Source organism: Rattus norvegicus, chromosome 1, assembly GCF_021556685.1.
Source record: "Rattus norvegicus strain SHRSP/BbbUtx chromosome 1, alternate assembly SHRSP_T2T, whole genome shotgun sequence".
Taxonomy (NCBI): domain Eukaryota; kingdom Metazoa; phylum Chordata; class Mammalia; order Rodentia; family Muridae; genus Rattus; species Rattus norvegicus.
This window is the reverse complement of record NC_141534.1, coordinates 61,587,910-61,612,465: the sequence shown is the minus strand read 5'-3', so window position 1 is coordinate 61,612,465 and position 24,556 is coordinate 61,587,910. Positions and strand designations below refer to the sequence as shown.

The 24,556-nt window shown below is 44.2% G+C and overlaps 1 long non-coding RNA gene and 1 pseudogene across 1 annotated transcript; one reads left to right on the top strand and one right to left on the bottom strand.

The window, feature by feature from the left end:
• Window positions 1–552: 552 nt before the first annotated feature.
• On the top strand, window positions 553–1,002 carry LOC148007077 (sperm motility kinase Y pseudogene; annotated as a pseudogene).
• Window positions 1,003–7,196: 6,194 nt separating this feature from the next.
• On the bottom strand, window positions 7,197–22,479 carry LOC134485053 (uncharacterized). The gene is made up of 3 exons (XR_015646175.1): window positions 22,420–22,479; window positions 20,387–20,509; window positions 7,197–11,102 (listed from the first exon to the last, which is right to left on the bottom strand). It is a non-coding gene; the product is annotated as an uncharacterized LOC134485053 (long non-coding RNA).
• Between the last annotated feature and the right edge of the window lie 2,077 nt (window positions 22,480–24,556).

The window sequence follows — 24,556 nt, the reverse complement described above, 5'->3', positions numbered from 1 at the left end:
GTGTGCTCTTGGCTTTCTCTTTTGGGGTTGGTTATTTGGGTGGCTTTTACTTATGATTCTTCATATTTTCCCCCTTTTCATAATTTTACTCTATTTTTCTAGTCTAGTCTTTTCTTGTTTTTATTTTTTTCTTTTTGTTTCCTTTGTTTCTTTTAGGGACCGCATGTGTAATTTTAGTTCCTGAATTGCTCCATCTTTTTCATTACCTGATTCCATTGTTTGTTATTTTTAGGTAGCATTAGTACTGATAAAATGCCTACAGAGACTGAGGAGGAGTTACCACCTCCTAGCCCCGATCCCAGTATCTCTGAGGAGTGAACCTTTCATTCCCAATATAAAGTACTGAAGACTATTGGAAAAGGAAGCCATGCGAAGGTCCTCCTGGCCCACCGCCGGCTCACAGGAACCCGAGTGGCGGTCAAAGTTCTCCGAAAGGACAAGCAGTGGTTCTGGCCAGCCATGACAGAAGCAAACATAATGAGAAAGATCAACCACCCCAACATTGTTTCTCTCTTACAAGTCATTGAAAATAAAACGAGAATATACCTCATAATGGAGCTGGTGGAAGGCCAACAACTCTACCAGTACATCAGAGAGTCAGGGCACATAGAGGAGGATGAGGCCCGGCAAATATTTGAACAGATATTGTCAGCAGTGAGCTACTGCCATGGAAAGGGGATTGTTCACCGTGACCTGAAACTGGACAATATAATGATTGATAAAAACAAAAAGGTCAAAGTCATCGACTTTGGTCTTAGCACTGAAACACAACCTGGACAAATGCTAAAACAGCAGTGCAGTGCATACTCTTTTGGTTCCCCGGAACTCTTCCTTGGACTTCTGTATGACGGGATGAAGAATGACATGTGGAAAATAGGAGTGGTCTTGTACTATATGGTAGTGGGAAAGCTCCCGTTTGATTCAATGATCTTCCAAGAATTACAAAAACAACTTGTTGCAGGGGTATATCCTGCCCCCTGTGGGGTTTCAGAAGAACTGTAGAACCTACTTAGTCAATTTCTAACAGTAAATCCAATGTATAGACCAACAGCCAGCGAGGTGATGAAACATGCCTGGTTCAAAGAACACGGGAAGGGGTTCACAGGTCGTTATGAAGAACTGCTTGCCCTCAGGCCAGACCCTGAAATTTTGGCCGCAATGAAATGCGAGGGATTTCAAGCCTCTGTAATAAAATACTCTCTAATGAAAAGAAAATATAATGAGGAAATGGCAACTTATTGCTTTCTACAACAGCAGGCTCTCCAGGGGGATGGCTGCAAAGCCCAGGCACAGCAGGTGAGTCCCATTGCAGCCCCATTCCCTAGCCTTGATCCTGCTGCTGCTTTTAGATTAGAACAAAAGAGGAGTGGATGCCTGCCAGTCCTTGGCACCTTGCGGGTGTCATCCTCCCATGGTCAAGTGTCTCACTATGGCCAGAAGGTTCATACAAAAGGAGGAAGAAGGTCCACTGTGGCTGGTTTTCTCAGGCCACTACCGATGACACCTACACAGGACCACTATGACAAATGTGCCGTGAGTGTCCCATGCATTCAAACAACAAGCATCTTCAGTGAGAAGAGTAGCAATAAGGGAATCAAAGAAGATAATCTACTCTCCCACAGAGCCCCATTAGAGGATAAGCCCATCCCCAGCAGGGTCCAGCACAGAGGTTTTAAGGGGTGGACCAGGAATATAGCAAATGCTCTGATAAAGCTGCCAAGGAGAAAGAAACCTCGCCTGGGGCAGAACAGAATCTCCCCCCAGAAATGAGCCACAGGGAGAGTCCAGAGAACAAGCAGCAGGCATAGCCCAGGTACCTTTGTGCTTTGTCCTTTTCAGTTTGCTCTATGCTGGTCCTTCCTCTGTCTCTGGTTTCCATTTTCCCCACAATTCTTACCTTGTATCTTCTGTAAGTTCTTTATGAGGTTTCCCCAACACCAAGCCTTCTCCCTCTTCTTGATTTCTCCTCTTCCCAGCAGGGACCCAATAGGATTGATGAGTTCCCCACTCTACAGAGTTTTCTTGTTGACCCATCCCTTCAGATGGACTTCAGCTCCCCCTTAAGCCAATAGCTCCCACAGGGTGAGGACTAGAGGTTTATGGGCTCATGGACTCCTCCATGGGCTACTGATCTTTTCACATGTGGTCATCAATCACAAGTGCCTCAGAACAGAGTCTTATGTTTTCAAATGTAACATCCCATTTCTTTAAGCCTCAAAACTAATTAACAAGGTTTGTCATTGAATAAGTATCAACAACCTAGTTTGCTGGTTATTGTTGATGGTCAGAATCATGCATAGTTTTTTGCATGCTGATTTTTTCGTTCCTAAGACCTAGTGATATATATATATATATATATATATATGTGTGTGTGTGTGTGTGTGTGTGTGTGTGTGTGTGTGTGTGTAACATTTCTAAATGATTTCTTTCAAAAATCTTAACAGAAGTAGAAGAGAAGTTGTAATAAAATAATAAGGCAATCAAAGCTCCAAATGGTAATCTAAGTATTCTACCTCATAAGATTTTTGCTTAGAATAATTTTTTTCTTTCAAAGTGCCATCTTGAAATTGTCATGTCCTGAGTATAAAAAGGAGGTGATTTCAGACACATGGCCAAGGAAAAGACACCAGCACAAGCTACAGCACCAACAGGAGTAACAGCAATAGCACCAACAGCATTAGAAGTGGCAGAAGGAGGAGGAGGAGGAGGAGGAGAAAAAGCTGGAGGAGGAGGAGAAGGAGGAGGAGGAGGAGGAGAAAAATCTGGAGGAGGAGGAGGAAGAATAGGAGGAGGAGAAAGAGGATGGTGATGATGATGATGATGATGATGATGATGGTGATGATGATGATTTTGCCTCCCTGTTGTGGGAGAATTGCTGAATGACTTCTTATGGAGACAGATACCATGCTGAGCAATGTTTATGAAGTGAATTATCAGAATAATATTAACCATTCATAGAACACATGTCAATACTCCTGAGGGGGATCACCCCTGGAAGATAGAGTTTGATGGCAGTGCAAGCTGTGTGGAATGCTCTTAATGAGGACAACCTTCTCAAAGAGGATGATGTAATAGGTCTGAAGGAGCGTTTTGTGGGAGTCAGGGTCCCATCTACCTCTGTCAGGGCGCACAGAGCTCCTGGCCTTGCAGCCTGCCAGGGAGGTGACCGGGATTATTGGCTTCCCTGATCCCCACAGGGTCCTGGATTGCTTGGTTCCCCCTCAGTCATGGTCCTCCCTGTGCCTCATGGGGTCCGCAGCTTCTATGGGCTGAATTTAATCAGTGATTCACTGGAGCTGGATCTGAACCCAAACCACAGGGAAGCCCTGGGGACTGAGGACAATAAGAGCAGCAGACAACATCTCCTCCACTGCTTCTGACTCTGCTCCACAAGCCAAGGCAGCTCCCACACAGCAGGCATCCAGCCTAACTCCCAGCAGGGAGAGTGTGAGATGTCTGTGGATGAGCCCACAGGGACTACAGGATTCTGTGGGAAGGCATCTGGTAGCTTCTGGTGCAGCTGCAGCAGCCAGGACACATGGAACTGCAGTGGAGGTGAGCTATAGGACCAGGTAGCAAAGAGTCTGATCTGGCCAATGCTGATTTGAATCCCTGGGTGCAGGCAGGAACGGTCAGTCAGGGCTACACTGAAGGCCAGTCAAGGGCATGCAAGGTGTCACTAACACTGTATGTGACTACATTCTCGAAGTCTTGTCCAGAAAAAAACAAGTGGTCTTGAGCACTGAGGTTCAGTCCCGACTCATGGGGTACAGGATAGCAGATTGACCTGAGTATGAAATCGCATGAATATGCCCTCTGGCTGCTCCCTGGGCTCAGGATAGATGGGCCCTGAGAAGGCACCATTCATGGGTCTGCAGGAGTAGGGGAGAGCTTGGCACTCATGAGGCACTCCTAACCCTTAGTTGAGCCACTCTGGGGAGGAGATGGCATCATTTGTGATATGGACTTATGTGGGACACTATGCTTTGATGTATGGCACAGACAGCTCCCGTCCTCCTTGCTGACAGTTCAGACCCACAGCTGACCTCATCTCAGACAGTCCCATGAGGAGTGGTGTTTGGTTCCTGCTTCACAGTTAGGGCAGGAAAACACCTAGGATACGATGGGCCACTGCAGTGAGTACAGGCCATGTGCCTGTCTTGTCCTTGCTTACTTGTTTTTTCCTCCTCTTCCCCTTTTTCCTCCTCTTCATCTTCCTCTTCTTCTTCCTCCTCCTCTTCTTCCTCCTATTCCTCTTCCTCTTCCTCCTCCTCCTCCCATTCCTCCTCCTCCTCTTCGTCCACCTAATTTCAAGAGCCACCCAGAGACCTTCACAGGAGTGTAGTTCATGCTAATCAGAATGCAGGGCTGGATATCAAATTCTGGGTAAGGTCTCCATCCAGTCCTGTTTACTCCTCCACACACACTGCCTACCTGAGATTTCCAAATTGAATGTCCTCCTCACAGCTTCTTGGTAGTTGAGCCCAATAGTGGATGTATTGTTGTGAGTCATATCTGTACCTCCTCCTAACATGTTAGAGTAGATGAAGTCTGTCTGTCTGGGAGGGGCAGTACCTCCTCATCTAGGCCTTCTTGTGTGCATCTTGTCCTCGGCCAGAACATGTAGAATTGGGACAACCATTCAGGATGTCAGCTGATGCAATGCCTCACACAGAGGTGCTGGCAGAACTCAGGGTTCTATTCCCTGGACATTGTGACACGAAACAGACTGGGAACAGTGGGAAGAGGAGGGTCTACAAGGCTAGCTCAGGCAAGAACCCATAAAGATCATATTTCATCTTTCGTACAAAATCTGGTGAACTAGCCCTGTACGAGGCACATATTACTTTCCATTAGAAAACCTTTGGGAACAAAAACGCTAGTGTAAAGTGGGGTCTGTGCCAACTGTGGGTGCCTGGCATCGGTCAGGTCTGGTGTCAGGATTGACCCATCCACAGACATACACAGGCACATACACACATCATTTCAGTCAAGCACACACACACACACACACACACACACACACACACACACACTCACACACACAGACACACACAGACACACAACCACCTGCTATCTTGGGATGTGTCCCAGCTGCCTCAACTTAGTTTCTTCCCACCACATATGTCCCTAAATTATGTGAGCCAAGGGTGGTCACTCTCCTTGCTGGGTTCCCTATTCCTCAAGTTCAGGTGTGGTCACTCTGCTCCTCCTGATCCTTTCCTGGTCTAGAGCTTGTCACCTGACCCTGTGGTTCACAAGTGGTCCCAAGGAAGAAAGTAATCCATGTCTCCATGCTTACGTGGTTGCCCATACTGCTGATTCCTGGCAGGAGTCAAGTGTGGATGGGTACTTGACAGCGTCTTGGTACTTAGTTTGTCAGTGTCTCCATCACCACAGCATTCCTGTGAGACCAAAGCACTCCAGACACAGATTGGGATATGCTGAGTGGCATGGCAGAGTATGCCCCTGAAGAGCAGGGAGGCCCAGCATGGCCACAGAACAGCCTTGGATGTGCCTGTCTGCCTTTCCCAACAGAGCATGGCCTGTTGTAACAGGTGCTTGTCATTATCTTGGGGAACACAGCAGTGAGAACCCTGCTGGGGCTTCTGGTCTTCAGGGAGCAGGCAGGGGCCTTGTGCTCACTTGTCCCTCACTAGTCCCCTTGGCCCAAGGATTGTGGTTTTCAGGACTCCCAGAAGCAGCAGAGGACAGCACAAGTCATCCTTAGTGTGTGCAGCAAATACAGGTGCATGGAGGTCAGGACCTGTGCCCTGTGTCCTCAGAGATAAGAATGAGCCAAGAGCATTGGCTGACCCTGAGAAGCCACTTGGGTCTCATAAAGATTCTATTTATGTCCTTCCTCTGGGCCTGTGGAGACATTGTGGGGAACTATGCCAAGTTTCTTTGGATGCCAGGCTGTGCAGAACTGCAGACTGGTCACAATCCATAGGGAATGGACAGGACAATTACAGGCCATGCTCTGCCATGCTTCTGAGAAAAAGTGTGCAATGGGGTCAAGGTGTGGTCATAAGGAGGAGCCCATGCAGATCCCAGAGTCTCCTTCCAATATTCATCTGTGGGCTGGGTAAAGAAAGCCAGCACAAAATCACAGTAACTTTATATGATTGTCTTTTAAAAGAAACATCAAAGATAACAGGTGTAAATCATGAAAATGGCATCTGTGTGTGCGTAGACAGCTGTTTGCATGGAGAGTGTGTACCCACACTCCAAGCACAGACTACAGGCATGGGGAGTGTCTGTCTACACTTGGAGCAGAGCATACATGCTATCAAACACACAATAAAGGCCATCATGCCCAGGCCCTGGGTCTATAAGCCACTGAAAGCCTCTCACTCCTCAGTGGGGTCTGATGTCCAATACCTTAGAGACATCTGCAGACTGTGCTGTCAGAACATGAAGAGCCATGAGAGTCTCCCCCGGGAACTCTGTAGTCTTGCTGGAAATGCAAGAGGAAAGCCCAGCCTCTAGGCCAACGTGTAGCATAGTTCATACAAGTATCACTGACACACAAAGATTTTGAAGACAACATGGCAGGGCCTGGCAGAGCTGTAACTTGGCCAAAGGTGGAGTGGCTGGGACAAAAGAACAATCATGGCTGTGGTAGCTCCCTAAAGCCTGGATTTCTTCCCCCTCTATTATGGGGTCTCTGAGGAAGCTAACTGATGGACTCCCAGAGCATCCTGTTGATTAGCTTGCTGTTCAGATGTGGGATGTGGTCACAGTGCTCTGATAAGGCCACAAGAGCATCCATGGGAGTGAAAACTAGCCTAGGTGTGTCCTACTGTGCCCAGGGATCTGCACTCTGGCTTATGGTATGGAGGCCCAGGGTGCAATGGGGTCAAGGTGTGGCATAAGGAGGAGCCCACGCAGCATAGCATGTGAGTCCTTGAACTCACTGCATTTAGGTCCTGGGGTGAGTCTCATGTGGTCAAACTCTGCATGACTCAGGTGGCTGACATCCACATAGAAGCAGGGGCAGGGGGTTGGGAGAGCATGGGAAGGGGATAACGTTTGAAATGTGCATACATAAATTATCCAAGAAAAATAAAGCTCATAAAAACTTCACTCTGTGCTCTGGGTTTACCTGAGCCATAACGATCTGAAACTGAAACCAAAGCCAACTCATTCATTCTCTCTCCCTCATTCTTTCTAAGATGAAGAGCTTCAAAGGATGCATCTATAATTCTTATATTTAATAACTGCTCTTGGTATAATAGGGTGATCTTATATATACATTTTTGACTAGCCTAAAAATGCAAACACGAGCAAGCAATCAGAACAAAACGGAGCCCAGGGACTCACTATACATTTGAGGCTGTTCTGGAATTCACTACACAGGCGAGGGGACCGGAAATTAACCATAATCTGCCTCTTTCTGCATTCTTAGAGCTGGCATTAAATGCACATGCCACCACAAATAGCTTTATATGAACATTTTCACAAGCTTTTACATATATTGTGTCTAGAAAAACATTTTATTTACTTAGTATCTAGGGGGGAAACTGACCTTATTTATTTTCTCAACACCTGAATTGTAATTTGTAAATAACAAAGTAACCTTTTTTAGAGGAATTTTTAAAAAGTACTACAACATTGGAGAGTTGGCATTAGTGAATGCCCTGAGACAATGGAGATCCTGCAGGAGTTGGTTTGCTTGGACAGTGAAGGTGCTACAAAAGTGGAAGTCTTGCGTCAGTGGAGGGGCTTGGCAAAAATGGAGGTACTGCCACACTACTGGTCCAGCAACAGTGAATATCATGAGACAGTGCATTTGCAGTGACAGTGGAGCTCCAGCAACTGTGGGATTTGTGTGCCAGTAGAGGTCCTGCAAATTCTAGCTGCTGAGAGGGTCTATGTCCTGCAACCTTGTTGGTCCTGCAACAGTTGAGGTACTGCAACAGTGTAAGTCCAGCTACAGTGGATAACCTGTTATAGTAGAGGTCCTTTAAATTGACCTTGGTGAGACAGTGGACGTCCTGGGATAGTGGAGGTCCTATGACACTGGAGGGGCTGGAACACTGGAGGTCATGCCAAAATTGCAGTTCTTGTAATGGTTGTGGTGTTGTGACAGTGGAAATCTAGCGACAGTGGACATTCTGTAGGACAGTAGAGGTCCTACAATATAAAAGTCCTTGGACAGTGGAGGTACTGACGCACTGGAGGTCCTGTGAGAATGGAGGTTCTTATAACAGCTGTGACACTGGAAGTACAGCAAATGTAAATGTCCTCTGATAGGAGAGCTCCAACAAACTGAAGTTGCTGAGAGACAGGAGGTCCTCCAACAGCAGTGGTCCTAAGACAGTAGAGATCCTGTAACAGTGGAGAGGCTGAGACCCTGGAGGTCCTTTGACAGTGGAATACTTTGTAACAATAGACGTGCTATGACAAGGGGGTTGTACAATAGTAGAGGTCCTTGTTATAGTTGAGGTATTCGAACAGTGGAAGTTTATGGACAGTGACTTCCAGTGCCCGTAAAGGTCTTGCAATTTGGAGGGTCTGAGACAGAGGAGTTGCCTGACCACAGACGCCCTACCACAATATTGGTCCTTGACTATGGAGGTCTTGGGATAGTTCAGGTGCTGGGACAGTGGAAGTTCTGCTACAGGGGTTATCAAAGTGCATGCAAAGAAGAAGCAATGGTGCCAGCCAAACATGACCATGGCAAATATAATGAAGTTTTTCATCCACCCCAACATCATCTTGCTTCTCCAATTGAGTCTGAGACAATTCTAATAACTTATCGTGAAACTGGTTGAAATTTTACAGCTTTACAAATACATCTGAAAGTCTTTCCACCGAGAGGAGGAAGGAGCCAAGGAAATATTTAGGCAAATATTAGCAGGCTTTATCTATGGCTATGGGCACTGTATAAGTTCACAGTGACCTGAAACCAGATTATATTTTGTTAAAGAAGAACAGAAAAGTCAAAAGCATCGACTTTGGCTTTCAACTCAAGACAAATCTGGGCAAATGCTGAACTGGCAGCATGGTGCTTACCCTATTGGTGCACCTGATCTCTTCCTAGGACAACTTTATGGTGGTGCAAAAAAAAAAAAAAACCAACATATGGATCTTAGGAGTAGGCTTATATTTCACTGTTGTATTTGACTCTGTTGACATACAACAGTTCAGAAGACAAGTTGTAGCAGGTGTGTACCCTGCTCACTGTGGGTTGTCAGGAGAGACAGCTTAGCCTATTACTGAAAGTAAATCCAAACTATGGGCTGACAGTCACAGAGGTGATGATGTACCCCTGGTCAATGAAAACTGGAAGAGGTTCACAAATCCTTATGAAGAAGTGATCCCTCTCATGCCAGATTCTCCAAAAGAGGAAGAAACGTAATATATTGAGGTTTGAGGTAAAATATTATAGATTCATTGCATCAAAAAGGTATAAACAGAACATGGCATCCTATTGCTTAATGTAACATCAAGTTATACACAGGAATTGCTTCACAACACAGGATCAGCAGCTTTGTCCAGTTACAGTCACCTTCTCTACCCTTGCTGATTTCCCTCTAGGACTAAATAGGAATAGAAGTGAACACAACATAGACACATTGTTCTCCTCATCTTCCAATGGCCTAGTGTCTCCCTATGATCATAAGGCTAGTCAAAGAGGAAGCAGAAGTACCATTGGGCATGCCCTTCTTTTCAGGACACTTCCGACAACACCCACAGTGAACAAAGCATACATACACACCAGAAGTATCCTTTGTCTTCACTCAACAATCAGCCATACTTAGAAGAGCTGTAGCAACGAGAAAACAGAGGACAACCTACTTTCCTGCTGTCCTTCAGCAGAGAGCAGGACATTCCCCATCTGGGGATTTCCCAGAGGCATTAAAGGATGAACCAATTCCAATGGGGAAATTCACTGATGAAGTTGTGTTGCTGCTTTCCTTCAAGAATGAAACCTTACAGGGGGTGGAGGAAGAGTTTTCTCCCAGAAATGAGGCCAAGGGAGATTTTCCAGAGAACATGCAGATGGCAAAACCCAAGTGCCTTTGTACTTTGTCCTTCCCAGTTTGCTCTGTGCTCATTCTTCCTCTGGCTCTGTTTTCCAGTTCCCCATAATTCTTACCTTCTTATATCTTCTAAGTATTTTATGATACTTCCCCCAACCCAAGCCTTCTCCCTCCTTGGATTTCTTCTCTTCCCAGCAAGGACTCAATATGACGGCTGTGTAGCCCACTCTAGAGCGTGGTGCAGCTGAATGCATCCATTCACCTGAAGTTTATCACACTCTAAAAACACCAGCTTCCACAAAGTGAGGTGGAGAGTGGTATGAGCTCATGAAATCTTCCATAGGTTACTGGTCCTAGCACACACGGCATTTATCACAAGAGCTATAGAACAAATTCTTATGCGGTCAAAAGTAGCATCACATTTCATTCAGCCTTAAATCTAATAACCAGCAATGACTTTGAAAAATTGAAATTACAGTTGCTGCAACAGTGCAGATCCTGTGAAGAGGTAGGTCCTGCGACAGTGGAGGCACTGAAATAGCGCCGGTTCTGTGACAGTGAAGGTCCTTTGAAAATCGATGCACTGAGATCATGGAGGTCAATCTACCTACAGTGGAGCTGCTGCACAATTGAAGGTTCTGCTACAGTGGAGGTCCTGCAAAATTGGAATTGCTGATACAGGGGTATTCCTGTCACTGTAGAGATCCTGTGGCAGTGAAGTTGCAGAATCATGGGAGATCTTGCTTCAGTTGATGTCCTGAAACACTTTAGTTGCTACGGGTGGTGCTACGACAGTGGAATTCCTGGGATAGTGGAGGTTATAGGACAGTGGGTGTCCTGAGACAGTTGTAGTGCTCCTACAGTGGAAGTCCTGTGACAGTGGAGGTCCCGCAATAGTAGTGTTGCTTGGACAGTCCAGTTCTTGTACAAAGGAGGTCCTGTGACACTTGAGATGCTGAGACTCTTGAGCTCCTGAACAGTAGAAGTGCTGTGATAGTTGAAGTGCTGAGACACTTATGGTCCTGTAACAGTGGAGTTGACACACAGACAGTGGACTTCCTGAGGTAGTGGTGGTGCTTAAACAGTGGAAGTCCTGTGACAGAGGAGGTCCTGCAATAGAGGAAGAACAATATATGCTGGCTGATGACCCAGAGCTTCCAGAAAATAGACCACCAACCAATATATATCAGAGGATGGCATTATTTGAAGCCACTCGGATGGAAGGCCCTTGGTCCTGTGGAGATGTGATGCTCGAACGTAGGAGGAGGCTGGAGTGGTGGGTTTCGAAAAGTTGGGTGAGTTTTGGAGCAGCATCATAGTGGCAAAATGGAGGGAGGAGGGAGAAGATGTAGGAGTGGGCATTTGTGGATTGGCACCTAGAACGTGGGACATCATTTGAGATGTTAAAAACAGTGGAAATAATAAGGCATACATTGTCTGTCCCAAACCTAAGGGATACTCCATTAGGAACACAAAAACCCACAGGTGCTCACCAACAATCAGATAAAATTTGGCCTTTGGTGGTCTACTCCAAAGAAACTCTTCCAAGAACACTGTTTAGTTTTTTCAAACAAAGTTTAAAACTCTTAAGTGTACTCTCAAATCTGCCCTAATTCGCATAAATCGGTCAAAACTGTTGGCTTTGTAAATACTTCTATCTTGTCCCAATGGTCACATGCTGGTCATACCAACAACAAGATACTTGTCAAGGTGGGAGTCAATCAACATGGGATCCTTGTTCCAACTGGCAATGCAGACCTTGAGCTCACCTTCAGTTTGTCACACACACACACACACACACACACACACACACACACACATGCACACACTGAGAGAGAGAAAGAGAGAGAGACAGACAGACAGACAGACAGACACAGATTCATAAACACATGCACACACACACACAGAGACACACACACCCATGAGAGAGTGAGAGATCGAAAGTGAGGTAGAGAGAGAGAGAGAGAGAGAGAGAGAGAGAGAGAGAGAGAAGAGAGAGAGAGAGTTCTTATCATCTACTTTCTAATGCATATTGTGTGCTCTTGGAGCTGAGCACAGAGACATGCACATGTAAACCAGTCATGTACACCTAGGAACATTTTCTGATCAGTATTTTCTCTTCTTTATGCAGTTCTTAAATTATCTTTAAGAGAAAGTATGGCATTGACCTACCATGAAATCTTGGACCTAAAGGTACATTTTAATACAAAGCTTATATATCACTTACAGATGACTCCAGTAGGAAATACATTAAGTTCAGAATCATTCAATCAGAAACCCTTAATGTATATACACAATTCTCACTGCCTTCACTTAACCTCATGTTTGGACCACTGTTCCTAGCTGGAGACTCCTGTTTATCTCCCAGAATAAAAGGGAGGCTCCATGCTCAAGTGGAACAGCAGATTCAAGGTGGGACTTTTGGGTGACATTACAGTGAACACCAGGGACTGCCCCACAGAGGCAGGTAGTGGCCCTTTCTTTCCTCCTGGGGAATCATTAGCTACATTGTCCTGAGCAGAGAAGGATCCTCTCATTCTAGCAGATGTTCTGGATGACACAAGGAATGTGAATAGATTATGAAATCACTTTACCACATTTCTTTCTGAGGCAGAGACCCTTGAGACCCTTGGCTCAGGAGTAACAGTTCCAGATAGCAAGGTGAGGTCAATGTGGGCCCTGTGTTCACCTATGAATAGTAATTTATGTTAATCACCAAATCTTTAAAACTTACAGCATGTGGGAGAAAAGTCTCCCAGGAGTCTCAGCTAAAACTAATCAGTGAGTTTTTAAGAACAAGAACAAGTAGGGAATTTAAATTCATGTGATTGCTACAAACAAAGCAAGACACTGTCACTAGATCACCTTTGTGTAAGGGCCCTGACAACATACACAACTTAAGATGTGAAGTGCTCAGCTAGCATGCTTCGTGGCATGAACCGAAGACACAGTTTCTCTGTGTCTCATCACCTCTGAAGCATGGTCAACAAACAATGGCAACAAACCTTCTCTTCCTCAGACTTCAAAGTTACCTTTACTGTTAGTGATAGTTTCCACAGTTAACTAACCTCTACTGGATAGACAGGTTTGACTAACCTTCTCTGAGCTTCTCCCAACCATGTACAGATGGGACATCCCTCTGCACATGAGGCCTGTTCCACTCAGGCCTGCTGTTCTCCTTCCCAGATTAGAAACTGGATACTTTCAAGCCTACATTCTTAAGTCATCTATCAGATGATGATGTAGAGCACCCAGCTGCTTCTGTACCATATCTGCCTAGATGCTGCCATGCTCCCACCTTGGTGATAATGAAGCAAACTGCTGAACTTGTAAGCCAAACCCAAAGCAGTGTTCTTCTTATAAGATTTGCATTGGTCATGGTGTCTGTTAATAGCAGGAAAACACTAAGTAAGTCACTTTCTACCACAGATTACAAGGTTAATTGAGTGATGTCATCACCTGAGGAGACATGGCCTTATATTAAGGTTCTAATCTCCTAAGTAATTGCAGGCTCTCTTCTGGCCTAGGCATTGGCTATAATATTAATCTTCCCAGTGTCCTTTTCTCTGTAAACTATACATTTTGCATTTCTATTTGCCCCATTTGCTCTTTTTCATTGAAGTCCTATAACCTCAGTATAACAGAGGCCATACTGGGCTCTCTTCAAATTTTCATCGAAGAAATTTGTTTATTACTTTTTAATTTAGCCTCAGGTAGGTTTTTACGAAGTGGTTGGAAAGAAGCCACATTTTGTAAAACCATCATACAAATTATCCCAGACCAGTTACAAATATTATTGCCTTCTGAATCCCCTTGTCTTGGGCTTCCACATTCTGGATAGGTCTTGGCACTCCTGACTCCCAAGCTCCTGCCAGTATACCCAATTAAACTCTTCTTAGAGCACTGGGCCACTTCTAGATCAAAGTTCTGAATTCTTGCATATTTTCCAAAACAAATAATAAGGACAAACTGGCATGGTCAGGTATCACAGAGCAAGAGTCCGCTCTATTACATCCCCTTCTGCATTAGTTACCTTAGTATTTCTGTGACAGAAATGCCATGAGCACAGCAAACTATAAAACATGTAGGCGATTAGTGATCCTATTTCACAGACCACCTGTTACCATAGGTTAAGTTCCATGACTACAGGGCACAGTGGAAGGAGCAGGAAGCAGAGGACTCACATCTGGAATCACAAGTACAATCAGACAGTGCACAGGGAGGGGTGCAGAGCACTAAAACCTCAAAGTCCAGCCCCACTGGCATTCTTTCTCCAGCAAGGGCACACCTCCTGAGTCTTCCCAAACAGAGTCACCAACTGGGAAAGGAGTACTCAAATGCCCGAGACAGTGGAGGATAGCTCATGCAAAATGTCATGATGATTCAGGAATTCGAATCAGTAACATAGAGAACCTTCACTCTGGGTCAATGTGTGTTGCTGCAGAGCCAGCAAGCTGCTCTCCCTCCACTTGAACATAAGATGTGGATTAAGTAAAAATGTAAACAAGCATCTCCATGGAAAATCAACAGCCCTGTTAATCTGGTCATACTTATAGGATAAGTCCAGAGGTGCTGGATACTGAAATCACAGAAGCCAACACAAACTCAAACCCTTTAGTCTATAGGAATAAATATACGACAGAAGTCAAAATGGATAACGATATGGAGCAAACACTCACTCAGCAGATAAAATTACACCTAGCCCTTACTCACAGACCTACTTCATAAACAGTGTACATTCTGCTGGTACCTACTCAACACAATCCTAAATGCTGCAATCAAACCAAATGGTTTCTTACTTTGTTGAGTATGATTTAAAAACCCTGAAGTACTCTGAAGGAGGTTAATGGAATCTTCTCAGGGCCTGGGGAAGATGGCTAAGGGAGTACAGATTAACAAAGCAACACAACCCAATTTCCCCACCAGCAAGCAGAAACCGGCCTGATGTCAGTTGCCAATTCCGGAGGGTTTAAGAGAAGCCTACAGACTGGAAGGACTGAGGTAGGTGAGATTAAAGTACAGTTACACTGAATGCTCACTTGAGGAATGGGAAGGGTAGAACCTGGAAAGTGCTCTGTGTGTGTGTGTGTGTGTGTGTGTGTGTGTGTGTGTGTTCCATGAATGTGTTTCTGTGTGAGTGTGGTTGGGTTGTTGCTGTTGTGTGCTTAATTTGAGACAGAGTGTTACCACAAACTGAAGCTGTCCTAAAACTCACCCTGTACACAAGGGTGGTTTGGACAGTAAAGAGACCTTCTCTCTCCTGAAAGGGGGATTAATGATGTGTAGCACAAGCTATGTGTGAATGTAAATTTCAAAATCTGAAGATTTTATAAATCTCCTTTGGCTTGCTTTAACAATACTGGTGATTATAGCAATATATGGTACACTGAGGACAGAACGGAATATATAGTGTAAGCTTTTGAGAAGGTTCAGAGGTAAAAGGAATAGCTGATGATCTGAGTTTAGTTCCAGAGGCACTGTTAATAATCAAACACAAATGTAGCCGAGTTTTATCCCGTGTAAAAATCATTCAGGGCATCCAGTCAGAGATTAAAGTATTTTTGGTGTTGTGATGCGACACAATCATAAGACTGATTCCTGTGGAACAGGCTAGTGGAGCAGACAGTAATCAACAGGACATGAGAAAACCTACAGAGCAGGAACTAGAGAGAAAGCTCAGGATTTCAGAGCACTGGCTGCCTTTCAGAGGACCTTCACTTGTTTTCAACATTTCCAAGTCAGCTCACAGTCATGTGCAACTCGAGATCTAGAATATCTTACCCTCTTCAGGTTTTGTGGGCACTACATAATACACACAGTGCACGTATACTCATGTACACCCTTGTTGGATGACCATAATCCAACCACAGCAGGGACAGAGCTTGCCACCCTCAAGCTTGCCAATTTGAAGGAGGAAGCCTTCTTGTTAAAAGCACTGGAGAACAGCAGGCACAAGGACACCTGACTCACACATTCGACCCGAGGTCTTGAGATGGAAGCCACACATAACTCTGGCCTTCTCACTGAAGAGAGGTCATCCTTGGGTAAGGAGCTTTCATCTGATCCTGTTTTCCTCTTGGATCCCATTACAGAAAAGCATTTGTGTTTGTCCAAATCTGCACAGGTTCCCAGCACCCTTCCTAGTCATGTCTGACAAATCCATATGGAAACCACTGTGTAACTGGAGTCCTAGTCTATAGCATCTCTCTCCTTCATGCTACCCTCCTTTTATAATGCAGATTTCATAGGAAATCATATTCTTTGTGTACTTACAAATCCCATGTTGTTTACATGTGGCTAATGTTTCGTCCTCAGCATGCTTGCCTGGAGACAGGGCTGGATGCAGGTATTCTGTAGACAAGGCAAGATGCAGCTCCTCTGGAAGCCATAGGACACCAGCGTCACAGCTGTAGTTCAGTGCATGCATGACATGCATTCACAAAGAAGACTGTAGCCCCAAGGTCAGGTACATCCACAGGGTACTAAGGAGAGGGACCTGATTGCTACTGTTGATGCTGCATTTCCTCTTTGTTCTGACTGTTTTAACTGGAATTGCCCCCACACGCAAAATTCCTAAGATATCTGACAGCCACACACAGATGCACATGCAGGTAAAACACAAATGCATGTGAAATAAAAATAAATAATTTTAAACTGGAGAGAGAGAGAGAGAGAGAGAGAGAGAGAGAGAGAGAGAGAGAGAGAGAGAGAGAGAGAGAGAGATGGTGTTTATAAAAGAGAAACTTACCCTCAAAACCTATTTACTGTCCTGAAACTTCTTTCTCATGGGCAGAGGAACATAGACATGAAATTCTTTCTCTCTACACTTCTCAGTGTGTGCTGGGGTACTCTAGAATACCGGTTATTTGGTGAAATGTTGAGGGGTTTAGAAAGATGAACATCATGTTGCAAGTCAGTGGTCTTTAGTCCCTCGTGAGTTCCGTGATTTCAGCTGAGGATCTCTTGCAATGGGTTCTGTATCCAGAGTTATAATCATGAGCTGTGGAACTTCATTTGCTACATGGATACAGGGGCCCCAGTGTAGTCATCTGTTACTTCCCCAACCCATGAGCATGACCCAGGCCCAGTCACAAGTCAGAATTGGGTCCTCAGAGATGCCACTAGGAATGTATGTAGACAAAAGAAAGAAGTCTGGGGAGGGTAAGGAAGAAGAGTGTCAGGTTGAAGCCTGTTTCAAATTCAGAATAGCAGTGTATGTATTTCAGTTAACTGCTTTCATAATTCCCTCATCTGTGAAATCTTAAGACTTGTTAGATTAGATCTTTTAGCCAGAGAGCTAACACCACTGAAGCCAAAAATTTATACAGATAGGCTATCAGGAGTGTAACCCATGTTTACTATCTCTGCTTCCAGAAGAGGTGCAGACAAATATTTCCTCACTCATGGTGAGTACAACACAAAGGAAACCAGTGCATGCTCCTTACACCCCTGAGGACTTCCCAGGGTAGGGGTTCCCAGAACACTGGGATCTGACAGTGAAAGTGTCTGTGATTTGACTAGGGCACTAGGTACTACTTACATCACTTTTCCAGTGATGGCACTGCAGAGATCAGACAGTAGTTAAACTTGAAAGCTCATCACATTCAACTTCTTCCTGTGCTCCTAACGCACCTGATCCCCACACCCTAAGAACTGGCAGCCCCTTTAAGATGCTGCTGTACTTTCACACCCTGCCTCCCTGGACTCTGGACTCTTCCTCATGATGCTCTGCTCCTATCTCCCTTGCACCTAGCATTTTACTCCTTTATTTTTATTTCATGTTCCCACCTCCTGCATGTGTTCTGGGTGGGTCAGCTATGGGTAGGATCATGAAATATGTGGCTGTACACACACACACACACACACACACACACACACACACAGACACACACACAGACACACACACAGGTACCAATTTAAGACAAGGCAGACTGTTTATATGCAGGGGATACAATGCCTTCAAGAATTGGGACCCTGAAAAAAGAGCACTACACTTAAAAACAAAAATCCAAGGAAAATAAACAACTGGAGTGTCAGTGGAGGTTGTGTAAGAAGAGTGTCAGAAGAGCGTGTGAGAAGGTGAAGGGTACACTGAACACTCAGCCAAACAGGAAACGTCTGCATCTGAACTGTGCAGCATCCACCCTGCAGTGTGGCATGCTGTGGGGGTGTCTGAGAACCCATATCTCATCACCTGAGTTTGCACGTATTTAGACCAAGTCTTTGGGTGTAGGAGGTGACTACTATATCTATAGATTAATTAAAATTAATATGGATGAATTTATCATGCTTAAAAAGTACAACAAAGTTGTCCAGACCCAACTGATGGATGTATCATTAATGGATTATTCCTTAAATACGTCTGATCACGAGGATGAAAAATTTAGGATTAATCTCTGTTCCACTAATGGATGACTCACCAAATGTGCACCACACTGGAGCGGACCAACTGTCAAAGGAAAGCTACTGTTCTTTTAATCTTTTGCAACTGCAGTAGACTATGCAAAGCAAACACTCACACGTGTCTCATCAGTCAATCAGTCTACAGGACAGAGATTACCTATGCCAGTCTCAGGGACAGAACAGCATTTTCTGGTTCCAATTCAACTACCCTTTTTTCTTTAACCTGCAGCCAGGCTCTGTGGGAGAAGCTGAGATGGTGGGCAATGAAAGGTGGATGTTGGAAGGAAGCTAGAGCATGGTGGGATTTTATAAGCCAAAGAAGTGAAATTCGTATTTAATTCCCTTAGACAACTGGTCCAGGTGCAGTGTTCCTGATGGTGGCTCGGTGCTCCAGCTGTGGATTCAGGGAACTCAGAACATCATACTGAAAATAATCTCTCAGTCTACAGAGTCAAATTCCTGCTGGTGCTCCAGTCTCATCAGAGAAGAAATTAAGTCCCTCCTCCTATGGATCCTCTCATTTTTGTCATTCTCGCCTGCAGGAGATTCAGTCCTTCCTCTGAGGGGGCTACTCATACCTGCAAGTGATTTAGACCCTCTTGAAGGGAATTCTGTCTCCAGATTGGGATGTGGACCCTCCTGTTAGAGAATTAACTCTCTGAATCTTCTCACAGAGTATATGTGACTACCTGGAGACAGCATTATCTGCACTTCTAAACTCTGATTGGTAAAGAAAACCCACGGTATGAGTTTGAAAACCTGTGAGTTATATACTGAGTAATGAAAACCTATGAGTTCTATACTGTTGATTTCTAAATGTATTCAGTTGATTATGAATTATTCTGCAATATTTTGATGAAATTTACTTACTTCCTAGATTTCAAACAAAAATAGAAGCTAAAGTTAAAAGTTTAGTGTGTGTTTGGCCAAATTATTTACAAAATATTTTTGATTTTTATAAAAGTTGGTGTACAACATAGAAATTTTCCCCTATTTTGTTTTGTTTACTGCTAGGATATAGAAATGCTTTATTTCTGCTGACAGAGCTTATATTCATTGGTCTTGTATAACTCACTGTTGAGTGCTCAACTTTAGCAGATTCCTTAGGGTCTCTGCCATTTATAACAGGATTCCATCTAAAAGTCGACTGCCTTGTTCTTCCTTTCTGAGGAGATGCCTTTTGTTCAGTTTCCCCCCGTTAATGACAGAGCTATACTGTGAGAACAATGATGGACAGCAGTGCCAGAAAGACCTGGGACACATTTACAAAGTCTGGTCCAATTAGAATGGGGCATGGTGAGATAGTTCTGTCAGGTATGCTCTGACCCTATGAGTCTCTCTTCACTACCTTCACTTGGACAAGTTGTAAAGCAATTAATATGGTGAAGGATGAAGTCCCTGGCACTTAGTAGGTGACACTTAAAGACAATGCCTTCCACGTGATCCATTCAAGGAAACCTGAAAGGTGGTCTCTCTTGTAATGACATTGGTGTCCTTATGAAAGGGACCCTAAAGTCACAGACACTTGAAGAGGCAGAGAGAGACCACAGGGCACCAAGAGGAACCAGCTACCTACAAACGGAGGAGAACTGGAGCCAACTCTTGGACCCCAGTCCTCCAAACGGAAGCCAACAGAAACCTCTGCTCAGTTCTGCCTGCAGCCCGCAAACACTGGAGTGTGCATTCTTGGTGTGCTCCAGAGCCTGAAAGTCGCTGCTCTAACCCCAGCTCTGTCGTGGGGTGGATGGAAGTCTTGTCTATCTTGGGGTGGATGGAAGTCTATCTCTCAAGGTGAGGTAAAGTGGTCCTGAGTTAGGTGCCAAGGTCCAGTCCCAGGGGGAAGCTTCCCGATAGCTAAGCTTGAGCTTGAAGCAGGCAGAGCTGTGCTCTCCCTAAGGAATGTAGCACTAGTTGCCAGAATAGAGGTTTCTTCTTTCAATGTACACTTAGGCAAATTTGCAAAGATCCAAAATGCTGGCTGTGGTTCTCACCAGTTTCCTTGGAGTATGCCCACAGAGTTCCTTGTCTGCTCCTGGGAATCCAAGCCTTGTCCTTGAAGGGGCTGCTCATGCACTCATCTGACTTCTTTGGTCAGGAAGCACACCAGCTACAAACTGAATTTTAAGAGGCAGATAAGATCAGAGAAAGGACTAAAAGAGCTCGAGGGGCTCGAGACCCCATGTGAACAACAATGCCAAGCAATCAGAGCTTCCAGGGACTACGCCACTTCCCAAAGACTATACATGGACTGACCCTGGGCTCCAACCTCATAGGTAGCAATGAATAGCCTAGTAAGAGCACCAGTGGAAAGGGAAGCCCTTGGTCCTGCCAAGACTGAACCCCCCAGTGAATGTGATTGTTGGGGGGAGGGTGGTAATGGTGGAGGATGGGGAGGGGAACACCCATAGAGAAGGGGAGTGGGAGGGGTTAGGGGGATGTTGGCTCAGAAACCGGTAAAGGGATTAACAATCGAAATGTAAATAAGAAATACTTAAGTTAATAAAAAAAAAAGACATAGAGACAGGAGGAACTGCATCCTGAACTTTTGTGTAGGAAGTTTGGCTTGGACTGATCAAGTATCAGAAGGACCATGAATTCCCTATGGCCAAATTAGCTAGGGCTAAGTTTATACCAAGAGAGCTCCTTGAAATACCTGATCTGCAGTTTGCGCTCCCTTCTACAAGCAACTACTCAGTGAATATAAGTGACTACATCCAGGTTACTTAGTTGGCTGCTAAGTGTAAATCTCCTTTTACCTGTATTTAAACATACGGTTCACATAACCATTAAATGGAAAAGCCCCAGTGGTATTAGTTATAAAGGTGCTCACATAATAAGTTTTTGCCAAGAAATTTTCAGTAATTCATGTAAAAATCTATATGGAGAATGCAGTATAGTACAGTCAAATCACAGGCTTTATAATCCCATATTTAAAGTTTGATATGATTACAAATATTAAAGCAGGACTATTTTAAATAGTCTAATATATTTAATTTGGAATTAATCTGTTTTGCAATGCACCAATCAGCCATAATGTAGGTTAGCTTGTTTCCTAAGTCATGTGTTTTAAGAGGCGTATCAGTCTACCAGCAAAATTTGAAACACCTTTGACAGGATTGTATTATTTAGGTACCAGGAATATTAATGAAGATGAAAAGAATAGGAAAGTTAAAATGATTTAGTAAGCATTAAGTTTTATGGATGCATAACAGCTTAAATCTTGATGAGATATGTGTGAGAAAACTAGTAGGGGGAGCATAAGTAAAGGAATGATCCTATCAGTGCCTCTAAACCATAAAATGCATTCCTACAGTTATCTGAACTCCATTGACTACGGAAGTCAAGGTAAAACACACACACACACACACACACACACACACACACACACACACAAAAGAGGCAGATAAGATCATCTTTCTGATTATATTCACAGCATAGACCTCTTTGTTTGTCTTTTTTTGTTTTTTAATTTTTTATTAGATACATTTCTTTACTTACACTTCAAATGTCATTCCCCTTCCCGGTTTCCTGTTCATAAACCTTAGGTGGGGCTGCTGTAAGGTTCAGATTCTTTGCTTGGGAGCCATTACCACACATGATGTTTATATTTTTGTTCACTTTTTCAATCTATTTTTCTGCGGCGTGCTCTAAGAGGGCATCGAGTAGGGTTACATAATTATTGGTATTAACAGCTGTACAAACAAATCCTACTCAGTATGGAGTCTGCTGATGTTCAGCATAAGGAGGTGCCAAGTCAGGGAACCTTCATGTGCTGATGCAGCAAATGAGAGTCCACAGAGGCCCCAAGCGGGAGATGGAGGAAGGAGCCATAAGGACAGTTGGGAGAAAACATGTCAACTTCCCTAAGATTCGGAAAAGAAGCAGTTGGTCTCCATCCCGAGGGAACTCAAGCTAAGACTCACAAAATAGTGCTACTAAGCCAACCCAAATTCTCTTATTTTCCCCACATCCCTGAGAGCAGAAAGGAGTGGTTTCAAACTCCATGGGCTCCCCTCATACTCACTGGAATTGGATAGTGAAACTGCCATAACCTCTGTTCTGAAAAATCCCCTCAGGAACTAATGAAGGGCGTGGCTAAGTCCGAGAGAGGAGGGGCGGGTATCGTTCATTAGCCACTCATGCGCGCGCATGAGTCTATGCCCATACACTGGAGTTTTCCAGGCTACCTTTCAGGATCCTTCGCATTTACAGTGCTTGTAAAATACAAATCAATTTACTGTGGCATTGAATACCCATCTCAGCTTTTTAAACCCTCAAACATAATTCCCCTTTCTTAAAGTTCCTTTGCATCATTTATAGGACACTGCTGAGTGTCATAGGCTACAGGTAACAGTACTCAAAGTCATTCCCTGTTCATCTGAACTTTACATCCTTTGACCAGCAACTTCCCAACTCCATCCTTACATTTCACCCAAACCCTGAGATTTGGACACTGTCCTGCTCCCCGTGCTAAAGCACAGTAGTCATGAGGGTGAGGGGACACAACATCCCACTGACCCTTCAGCCAGCTGGAACGAATCAGTGTATCCTGTGCCATGATAATAAAACATACCTTCCTTCCATCAGTACTGAGTGGCCACTTACATTTGAAACGTAAATGGCCAGAAGACCTTTAAGGCAATGGCTTATCTGTGCGTAGTTTGGGGAGTCCAGGCCTTAGGAAAACATTTCCCAACAGTAGTGTATGCTATTCAATGTGATCTTGCAACACTTATTCACATCTGACCTCACTGTCCAGGGATGGCCAAGTCTACTTCACTACAGGTCTCACAAACACACATGCAGTGTTTTCAGATGCTTGCAGGTTCTTGAGTGCATCTGTCTTCCCATGCACTAGGGACAGCAGGTACCTGCTCTTCTTTGGGAGGTATCAAAGGCTTCTTTTTATGCTATCAAAGGCTGCCCATGTGCTGCAGACACAAGGAGAATGCACTTCCTGGGCAAGACAAGTGTGCAAATCCTTCATCAGCTCTCTGGAACACTCTATTCTCTTACAGAGGAAAAAAAAAAGACACGCTTTCAAATAGGAAACTCATAAACGTAAAAAATACTAATGGTTGTATTTCAACAATTGATCGTACAGCTCTTATTAAAAAGAATTTTTGGGTTTCAAATGCTTCCGTTTTATTTAAAATTGTGATTATTTCCCTGATGCACAGATTTCTATGGAACAGAAAGTTCTTCTAAAACCATATTAGAGATTCTGAAAAAGAAAATGTGTTGAAATCATAAAGTCACCTTTCACACAAAATAAGCAAACTGAGGCCTTTCTCCCATAGCTCAACTGAGGAATGAGGATGCAAAATTCAGGAATTAAAATTAAATAAATCTGTTACGCTGAGAAAGAGATGCAGACTCAACTGACACAAGTTTTCTTATAGCACTTAAGTCACAGGGGGCACAGCAACACGCTTCTTCCTTTCCTGACAGTTTTTATAAATCTCTTTACTAAATTTACAACTTCTGAGATTGCTGTGCTTGACAGCCACCCATGAGCTCCCATTTATCTCGGACGTCTTTGTTCCAACCTGCAAGAATGTTGTCTGTGTAATGCTGTGAGAGCTCTACAGCCTTTGGAACCTCTGAAGTATTAGTTAGCTCTCTAACAGGACTGTCACCTTTGCTTTCCACTAATGATTAGTGTTCTGGTGATTTGAATTGATAAAAATAAAATCCCTAGCATCAAATCTGAAACCTTTCTCTAGAATTTTGGAAATTAAATTATGAATTAGATATTCAATCTCAAACATTTACATTGGATCAGGAGGCTCACATTTTAGATGAATGATGTGTTGTGCGCCTTACATAAAAAAACTACTTGTAGCCCACTCATGTAAATTAAAGAACGTACAGGCATCATTTCACCTGCCCCAAGAGACCTGTCTCCTGCATACAGGGTCCCCAATGACACAGGAATGCCCTAGGCTGAGAGGCCTGTCTCCTGCAGACAAGGTCCATTATGACACAGTAGTGCTCTGAAATTTTCGGCTATCACTGTCTGGTAGGAAAATGGAGTTTGGAGAAAGAACAGAAAGATAATATCTAGGCCTACTGCCCTTGGAATGACAATGGAAAAGGTAGGGTAGAGGAAACACCCTGTCATGTTTAAAGCCCTTCATTCTGCCTTCTGGGTCCAAGAG